This window comes from Electrophorus electricus, chromosome 1 (assembly GCF_041902795.1).
Source record: "Electrophorus electricus isolate QZ-2024a chromosome 1, ASM4190279v1, whole genome shotgun sequence".
Taxonomy (NCBI): Eukaryota; Metazoa; Chordata; class Actinopteri; order Gymnotiformes; family Gymnotidae; genus Electrophorus; species Electrophorus electricus.
The window spans coordinates 38545403-38556316 of NC_137497.1; positions in this window are offsets into that span (position 1 = coordinate 38545403).

The following is a 10914-nucleotide window of genomic DNA, read 5'->3' on the forward strand; positions in this document are numbered from 1 at the left end:
TGTGCAATATATTGTAGTCCAACCACACATCCTTTAACCTCAGGTTTAAAAATGGGAGAGGGATGGTTCAGGGTTTCAGTCACTTTCTTTAAAAATTCATTTAGGCTTGTTAAACAGAATTAGAAATGACTAGAAATGATAAACAATGATTAGAGTCAGTCATTTCAATGTCGCATGCAAGAAGGGCTCCTACAGTTTGCTCTGTGTATTTGATACATGTAGCTGAGGCCATGCTTCCAGGAGACTGGAAGGAATTACCTGGTTGAAAGCATCAGTCTGAAGGTGAGAGATTAATATCCTTGAAACATCCAAATTTTTGCTCTTTTTTCATTTTTGCAATGAAGCTAATTGGCTAACATAGTATTAAGATATTGGCCAATTAGCATAATTCAAATATGAATTACTATCATGTAAACTGGCTGTTACTTGAAATTTGTGGAAATTTGTTTCACTGAACTATTCCTTTAAATGTCAAAAGACCTATATTCAGCAGTAGGGATGAAAGGGAAACAGAGAATAGGAGAGTGTTTAACATTTGTTTAATGTCTAACATTAAAATATGGGAAAGAAAGGGATGCCAAACTTCATTTTGCATAATAATGCTAATTACCCTATTTTGCATTGGGGTAAATGTTTGGGGAATGTTTAGTGGAAATTATAAATGTGTTTACTGCTTTGTGATTAGATCTGATTAGTGTAATTAAGATGTCCTGAACGTGATAAGAAGGCGTCAATGGAGCTCTTAATCATGGGATTTATAGGCATAAACTTAATCTGCCTGTCCACTGCAGGAATTTCCTTGATCTGTGCTGCAAGGGGTTTGAGATTCCCTCACTGTTTTGTAAAGGCATTTCAAATCCTCACTAAAGAGCCCCGGTAGCAAGACACTAAATATGTGCATGAGTTGTATGGAGCCAGTAGTTTTATGTCATCTGAAATCATCATTTAACTGCCAAATATTCATCAAAAATATCTTCTTAATAATGTACACTTTACTGGAAACACTAGCCATTCACCTCTAATTACTGGTCACATTTTAAAGTAAATTTATTGCAGAGGTTCATTCAAAAGAGGTAGACTTACAGACTATCCCATTTATTGCAAGAACAATTTCTCTCCACCCGCTACCCATCTACCCCACTGCACCACAGGACCAACTGTATATCAATTGGGTGATGGGCCATTTTCAATACAGCAGAGCACTGACGGGGTAGTGGTATGGCAGCAACATAGCAGCTCTGATGTTTTATATGTAAATGTTCATATGTCAGTGTATATATGTCAGTGTCTGGGTTGAAAGTTGTCTGTTACCCAAAAAATATTCAGTCAACAGTGATCCTGTGGTCAGCGCAGCAGCTGTAGTCTCTAGGTATATTTTCTAATAAAGTGGGTGGTGAATGTATGATCAGTCAACTCTTCTCCCGCATCATCATTGTTTAGTAGGTTCTATTTCCATATATTTTCTCACCCATTTTGTTTTGAACAATTTACCAATATTTACAAATATTTAAATAAAGGAAACGTAATTTGTCTGTATTGTGTTTGTCCTGATTGGAAATTTCAAAATGAATGTACTTACTTTATTATTAAAATGACATTATAAATAATTATGAAATATTATTGTAATAATAAAATGTTCTGACAGATTCACACTATCATAGCAGTTTGTAGATATATTTGTGTTAGATGGCTGGGTTATCCATGCATGTAAGTGTTAATTTAGCTGTCCTTTTCCCTGCCTGGGGATTGTGGAAAATTTGATGTGGGGTGTGTGTTGGGTTGGTCTCCGACTCGGAGCCCTGGGCTCTGAATGCCTCTTCAGCAGTCACCACACTGACTCAGCTCACTCACCCAATGGTTCTGGCAGTTCAGTTCAATTACACACTATCTTGAGCCTGTGATGACACAAGCCCCCAGCCCCACAGATTTATACACATAAGCATACTATGTAAAGGTTTTTTTGCTTCTATTTTCTGGCCTTGTAAAACTACTCAGTGAATCTTATTTGATTTCTTTATCAGCAATTTACAATTCATTCCAGTTTTTTTTCATTAATTACCTTAGTAATCTTAACAAAAAGCTGATGTTGTAGTTGTTACTATTGACCATATAAACCACTATGTATTTAAGAAATTACTATCTGGGGATTTATTAGATTATAATATCTATATGCATAAAATCCAAACTGGAAATCAAAATTGAACACTTGGTAAAAACAATTTGTCTAGATTGTGTAAATCCTGAAATTTCTGTAATAATGGTACTGAATTACCATTATTAGACAGTTAATCAGACAATCATACTAGATGCTTATTTTTAGATGTAAGGAAAGTTTGTTTGTTTTTTCAGATGAAAATGTGCAATAGCACTTCAAATAATGTTTTGATTACCATCAGCAGATGGTAATGTTTTTCATTGTCATCATCATTTCTGTGACGTTTGGAGGCTTAAGCAGGATGTGGAGACGAGGCACATTGAAACAGATATTTACTGACACAATTAACATCCCGATGTAGCATGTAGGCTGTAGTTTCAAACACCAACAACCTCAATGATAAGACACAAGACTTATATACACGCATGACAATTACACACAACAAGGATCAGGTGAACGACATGAGAGGGCATAGCAATACAAACAAACACACACACACACACACACACACACACACACACACACACACACACACACACATACATGGAAACGTTTGGGGGGGGGGGGGGGGGGTGGTTGCTGTACCATGGCAATTTCCAAAAACAATTTGTCTAATATTTGCAGTAAAACCCACTTTTTATTGTCCACGTTTTTGAAAAGCCATTTTTGATGACAATATTACATAAAGTTTAATTGTTAATTACTAGTTTTATGTTTATTATAAAATGATGAGTTCCCATATTTTTCCCTCTTATAGTCCCATTTTATAATAGTCTCCTATTATAAATATATTATATGTATATAATATATAAATATATTATATAATTATTATCCTATTATTATATAAGGAGTTCTTGAACCAGCTCCTTCTCTCCTTGTTAAGAAATAGGAAGTATGACTTAATCAAGATGTTTGAGAAGGTGTAAAGTCATTTAATGTCATGCATATTAATATTGCGCATATTGCTTTCATAAGAGAAACTAGAGATGCATTCCTGAATCAAAACACAAAGATACAGCACTTATGATTAAACTCACTCAATGGCTTCTGCTGTGAACAGAACATGTTTCTGAGGCACACTGATCCCAGACAAATACACACATTTTATCTACACTCTAATCTCTCCACAACCTGCTAAACAGATGCACATGTCTGTTGGAGCTTTGACTGGGGTGCCAGGCATCTTCCCATGGGGACTGAATGCTCAGAGATTTCTTTTTTTTTTTTTTTTAACTGAAGAGGGCGTTTATTTTCTGACAGTTCAGGACTTCACAGCTTGGAAGAGTTCACAGCTAGCAGCTGTTGGGTTTGGATGTTTCACTTTTTCATCACACTCTTACATGGCATAACATTCACTAGAAGATCATTTATGTGAGCTGTATGAAACTGTTTTAATTTTGGCTGTGTGTATAGTTTACGACAAAACCCTCATTATTTCTGTATGATCAGTGATGCAATTCTAGCACAAGGTGCATGAATAATTAATTCCAGTTTATTTCAAAACTAGCTTTGCCAGCTATACAAACACAGAGGGAAAACAAGTTTGAATAAATATATATGTCTTCTTCATCTTCATATTAGGTTCAGACAGACAGAGCAAATAATAGAGAGCGAATGAAGGAGATATCATAACTAACAATCAGTAATACAGCAAAGTTCACATTCACATTAGATGCATCTCTGTTCGAATACTTATTTGACAGTAAGATTCTAAGATGTGTGGAGAGTGAAATCTAGTTAATTTCTCGACAATGGTGTGTATGACAGACAGTGTTAGGGAACTCTCAGCACTTTCTGAGCTGAGAATAGAAATTGTTTACCCACTAATTACAACTGTCTCAAAGGAACCCAAAAAATATCTTATGATGGATCAGATAATAATATACTAGATGCTAAATTGGGATGAGCTATCCCAAGAACACAGAATTATGAAAGATGAACGAGATCACAGAATATATCCCAAGATAGGATCACAACATCTTAAATGTAAGTGGTGGAATTTGTCTTTAATTGGTAACTACTCTGGGAGTGCTTAGAAGCAATCAGTCAATCATTCAGTGAAAAGTAAATGCAAGAAGAACTGTGTGCAGTATTGATGATTTCTTGCTTTCAGGGTGTCAAGTATTAACAGAAACCACAGCGAAACTACACCAAAACCATAATGTGGCAGCTATGTAAGTATTTGAATTTTGTAATATCATACCATGTTTCCTTTTTTGAAACGTGGTATGATTTATTTTTTTAAACAAGTATTCTTCACTACTGGTAGTAAGGCATTACTAAAGATTTGGAAACACCTCAACCTGAGAGAGAGAGAGAGAGAGAGAGAGAGAGAGAGAGAGAGAGAGAGAGAGAGAGAGAGAGAGAGAGAGAGAGAGAGATGAGGGACACTCTTGTAATACTTCATAGAAGTATTACTGAACTACTGAACTGGGGGCAGTTTAGAAGACAGAGTTAACAAAGTGGAGTCCCAACCTGCTCCATAGTCTAGGAGCTGACAGAGTGAGTCATTAGTCTTCTGCGCTTTAGTTTAATGTCCAGATACTAACAACATAAATAATCATAAACATATTCTCAGTTGTTCTGACCTACCAATAATATATTGGGTATCATCTCACAAACCAACAAATGAACAAGCAAATGTGCTGATTAATGTTTTAATATTATTTAGAGCATTTGCACTGGCTATATGTTATGTCTCTCATGAAAACTAGAGTCTGTAAATTAATTAAACCAGAGTAAAATGGACAAGCTCTGAGGTGGTGTAGTGGTAGTAATTAACTGCAGTGAAATATTCTGACATCTGTTGAATGGCTGAATGGACATGGGACAATGGGTTTACACGTTCAATGTAGTTTGACCCCAACTTGATCACCTGATCTGTCACATTCATCAATATTATTTATTAATTACATTCAGGAAAATAAATTGTAAGTTGTTTTCTCTGTCTTTCTAGAAGAAAGTGGCAGAAGTGATGCAGGATGAGTTTAACATTATGTTGATTTCTCATGCTGTGTGTTTGCGTGTGTACATGAGTGTGTGTGCACAGAGACCTGAAGCTTCCATCTATGCACTGATAAAAGACAATTCAGACACAGGAAAAAATGAGATCTCCATTTTCTACTGTCCAAGGCTGCTTTGATAAAAGAAATGGCTTCCAGACTTTGACTGTTTCCCTCATAACTTGCCTTAGCTGAGTTTATTCTGATCATATTCTATGCAATGCTATGAAGACGTTAGTGCCACAAAAGCCACTGCTTTTGTTCATCTCACAGTATGAGAGTCATCAAAATAGCATAGATTTACTGCAAAGGGTGTGTCAAAGCTGTCTTCAGATTTTTCATGAGCCTTGGTCAACACGAGCGCAGCAGGACAAAACACACTCAAGGGTGAATCATTTTATTTAACACAGACAGGTCAAAGCAAAAAATGAAGGAAATTGTAAATATGAGGAAATCAAAAGAATAATGAAACTGTGGAACATATGAGTACACACAAGTAAGATGGCGACAACACATAAAAGAGACATTATATATACACAGATAGCGTTGATGTAATTATGTAAAATACATCTGCAGTTGACGGTGATGGAGTGGTGCCTGTGTGATTCCTGGGTGGAGGCTGCATGACATTTCCCCCCTGTATGTCCCTGCTGTTTGTTCCTGGCCCTTAACTCTAAAACTTGTCCAGGTTTTTGTAATTGCCTTTCAACTGATTGGCCACTGTGTCATCATAAACACTACTAGACTCAGTCCTTCAAGAACGAGGGCTAAGCATTGAAAATGCAACAATACGAAGTTCATGATGTAGTTTTTCATAAGCAAACATCAAGTCAACTATATTAAAGATACTTTTTGTAAACCTGTATATCTTTGCTATACTAGAAGAGGCATTTTTGCTTATTGGCTGACTGAGTCCCATAGTTGAAATGTTCATGCTCGAGAGATTTCAGGGCATCTGTGGAGTAGCTAGCTAGGTATTTAGCTGTTTGCGGTTCACACAAAGTGGTTTGCAGTGAAGACAGCAATAAACACTTTATTGCCTGTGAAATGTGATCCTTGTTCTCCCATTAATCAAGTAAATAAATGAATAGCTAAATGTCTGGATTACATCCAAGAATTATTATTTTCTCCACTAGCTAACTAGCTAACATTAGTAAGATTTTATGGTAAAATGCTAACTTCCTGGCTCATAATATAATGTGTTTGTTATGACATTAATGATAATGAGGATAACTGTAATTAGTATCAATCTAGTGTGTTCTGCTTTGCCCAGCATGAAATTCACTGTTGCTGTCTAGGAGTTGTAAACACAAGCTGCTTTTAGTGAGCCAACAGACCTATTTATTAACTAGATAGCTGTGTAAGATGAACGATCAGTCGCATCAGTCACACTTTGACATATGAGTTTTTGACAAGTGAGTTCTTGAACACTGCAGTGAAAAGCATCAAGGATAAACTAATCACATTAAGGTAATGTTATTTATGAGTTACTACCTTCCCATTAATGAAATGTGGATAAACTATAATTAGTAGACTTTATGTTTAACATTTATTGTTAGCTAGCCATGGATATAACTGATACTTGCAAAATACAAGTTGGACTTTGCCACTCTAGGCAATGGATTTGCTTGTAAGATGCCTCGGTTCCCCAAGGCATTTTTCTCAGCAGTGAGACACAGACCATTGTTCACATTCTTTACTTTCTTCAAGCATTTCAGATGTACTTTTGACATTGAATGGCAGTCCAGTAAAACTGTGCTTGCCTCATTGTTCTTGCCAAATAGTCCCATTTTTGGATAGGAAGCCTATGACGTATGACATATTTAAGCAGCTTACTGCAATGATTGCAGCTCCATTCGATATTTAAACACAAAAGGTCACTCATTCTAGGTAAACCCCTATTCCTGTTGGATAACTGTATTACAGGACTTGGTATGAGAATATATTTTAAACTATAAATCCAAAAAGTGCATTTTTTCCTACACTTTCGTTTAATTGACACATACAGGAGAGAAAGAAACTAAAATCCAGGCTAAACAAAGCAAAAGCAGTACAAAACAGTCTTTGACTATAAAAACAAAACACAAGTGCATCCCAACAAAAATAATAAACAGGCACTGTCATGGTGCATTACAATCCTGGAGCATTGTCTCTTCAAGCAAACACAAGTCACACTGAGAGAGCACCTGAGTAAACTAGAGGGCCTTGGGTAATTTAGAGAAGAATTGAAACTTCACATTCTTTTACCAAGGCACCATGACATAGGGAGCAACAAAGGAGCTCCCAGTGGTGCTCTGTCTTTATGGAAGGCATGGTTGTTAAAGAGAGAGAGAGAGAGAGAGAGAGAGAGAGAGAGAGAGAGAGAGAGAGTGCAACCAAACAAACAAGAGAGTATGTATGAAATGAGAAGGAAAAGATGGATCAAGAAAGAAAGAGATAGAAAGATGGAGAGAGAAAAAGGACATGAGAAAGTGTAAAAGAAAAAAGAGGCAGATAAATAGAGATCAAGACAGATGGAGAATTAGATAGCGGTAGAGACCCTCCCAATGCCTACTCCTGACTAAGCCAGTGCTTCTTCCTAAGACAGTGGCTCCTCCTAACTAATCCAGTGCTTCCTTTTAAGCCAGTGCCTCCTTCTGACAAAGTCGGTGCCACCTCCTGACTAAGTCAATGCCTCCTGACTAAGCCAGTGCCTCCTCCTGAATAAGCCAGTACTTCCTCCTAAGCCAGTGCCTTCTGACTAAGCTAGTGGCTCCTCCAACTAAGCCAGTTCCTCTTCCTGACTGTGCCAGTGGCTCCTCCTGACTAAGCTAGTTCCACCTCCTCACTAAGCCAGTGCTACCTCCTGACTAAGCCAGAATCATTTGCTCTGCATGTGCCTTTTGTAGAGGACACTGCAAGGACATGACTGCTGATACATGTTAATGCTCTCAGTCTCTCCTCCCCTCCCCAGCCCCTCTTAGACTGATGCCTCAGCAGAGCTCCACATTGATCAATCAGATGCAATCTGCATCTCAATTTAACCTCCCTGGGGGTGATCTGCATTTTAACTGGAGAGGTGCGTCCCTCAGGGCTGCCACAATCTTCTGTACTGCCCAGGCTGGATCAATATTTTTCAACTTATTTGTGTAAATACTTTTTAAGTGCAGCCATTAATCATATGTGGCATCTTTTCTGAACAGTTTAAGCTTCAGCGCATACTGATTTAACCACAGTACCAGTTCTTCTTCACTGTGCCATGGGCTTCAGTCAAGCTTCAGCTGTTTATTCATATTTCTTCAAAGATTTCATATTGCAAGACTTTCAACATCATAATATTCATTGACAAAAATTATATTAGTGCAGTTTGGCCTCACTTAAGCTTTATGCACAATTTTCTGCATGATGTATGTTTTTTATGAAGCTAAGAGATGGAAAACAGTGGTGAACTTACCCCACACATTCAGTGTCAATAAAATAATTCTCACTGTCATCAGTAACTAACATAATGTTGCTCATGGCCTGACTCAGGGGCCAACAAGGAAATGAGCCATCGTGAATGGAATTTGAACATTGCATTTCTGCCCTGAGAATGTGCCCAGAGCATTTACAAGGGTCTGGATCTTTTCTGATTTGCCAAGTAGCATTATACTAATAAACTGAAATGACAGAGGTGTGCATGTCTTGCAAATGACTGGATTCTAATTTGCTATAACAGCAGGTATGAGGATTACAGTGCTGGTTTGCTATGACAAGCTATGACTCAAGAACTGTTACGTTTGATCCCAGCTGACAGATGTTGCCATGGTGCACTTGAGCAGGCTGCTCCAGCAGGCCCATCATTAGCTGGTCAGTTGTTAGTCAGTGGTAATAAAACACATAATGCCTATACTAACTAATGTAAATGCTGGACAAAGAATCAGTGAGAAAATGTAAATATAATAATATCATAATGTGATTTGCCTTGGTCTTGGTTTAGTTTCCCAAGCACCATAAAATCAGCACTCAGTACTTTTTTGCACTTGGACTCGGACATGTATAAAGCTGCTTTGTGACAGCGGCTGTTGTAAAAAGCACTATATAAATAAATTTGACTTTGACTTTGACTTTTCAGCTGAGTCTCTAACTATTGATCTTAAAGGACCGGTTCAGTCAAAATGTTAAATTTAACAGCACTGAGACCGAGGGGCCACAAGAGGGCACCATGCTAATTGGCAGCTTTGGTGTTCAGTCACTGTTAGTCAAATCTGACTGAACTGTTCCTTTAACATTCAATGCATGATCCCAATACAGCAACATTTTCCTAAAAAGTTTACAGCCCAAAACACACTCTCTCTTTGTCTGTGTGTGTCTGTAAGTATGTGTTTGTGTGTGTGTGTGTGTGTGTGTGTGTTTGAGATAGAGAGAGACAGAGAGAAAGAGAGACAGAGAGAATCTTCAAGTAACATAATATCTCACAGCATACAATGCTGATGCACACATTACACTGTTACACTGTGTATGTATGTATATATATATATATATATATATATATATATATATATATATATATATATATATATATATATATATATATATATATATATATATATATATATATATTCCTGTTTAATTGGCTGACTGTGTGGGTGGACAGATGGATGTTTTCACACTCGAGTTTTTTACTATGTGATGTGTAAAATGCAGTTCCTCCCCTAGCTGTAGCTCCACTCCAGTGTGATGTTTTCTCCCTGGTACACTGGGCTATTCTCCATCATTATAATAAGGGAGGCTCAATTAGACCTGCTCTAAAACGAGGCCTCGAAATGTCACAGTGCAGGCCCGTGACATTTCTCTGTTTGATACGCTATCAGAACTGGAGTTGCGGAGTTCACAGACGGAACTAATCTGCAGTTACAAATGACAAATCCCCCTGCTCTGCTGGCTGGGAGGAATGAACACTGCCAATACATCAGGGGATATGTCCTTGGTATTACGCCTAGAAAATTCCTGTTTATATGGCTCACTGATAAACCGCTGAACTTTTGCATTCTTGTTGAGGTAAATGTCTCATTTTAATGAGCTAGCAGGGTTAACGATATGCATAATATTACTGAATGTAAACATATGGACAGTGGTTAAGACTATTGAATATGGTGGGTGGTAAACCATGTAATGAACATAAGGTGAAAATCTCTGTCAAATCCAGAGGCAAAATAGCCTGAAGGGCAAAGTAACAACATAAATGAGAAATAATCATATTTGTTGAACAGAATTATTCTATGGATTCATACTTGCTAAAAGCACAAATCAATAATGTAATAACATACTGTAATTTACTTCTAATTCTACATAAAATAAGTGGATTATGTTTAATCAAGACAAAGGTAATATGAAGCAAAATATTGGTGCAAATCCAAATTAATGGAGCTTGTAACTGTAGTCTTGTAAGCAAGGTTTCACGAAGACACTCATGGTTAATTCCTGTAGTGTATTATTTATTTACTTTGTAAGTTATTATTTTAAATATTTTTTCAAGACTGCTCACCCTACAGCAGGGAGCTTTGTGTAAATCTTTTTCTGATTTAGTCTGCTTGAAATGCAGTGTAATTGTAACAAACACAATCACTAGCAAGCACAATTATTCCCCCCTTTTCTTCGAAGGAACCATTGCTTTTGGCTGCCAGCGAGGAGCCTTGGCAGAGCTCACAAGTCGTTACACTTCAGAAACCTTTAATGAATTTGAGACGCAGGGGTCATGGGGGCGTCTCATCTCTTTATGCCAATATGAACGCTGGG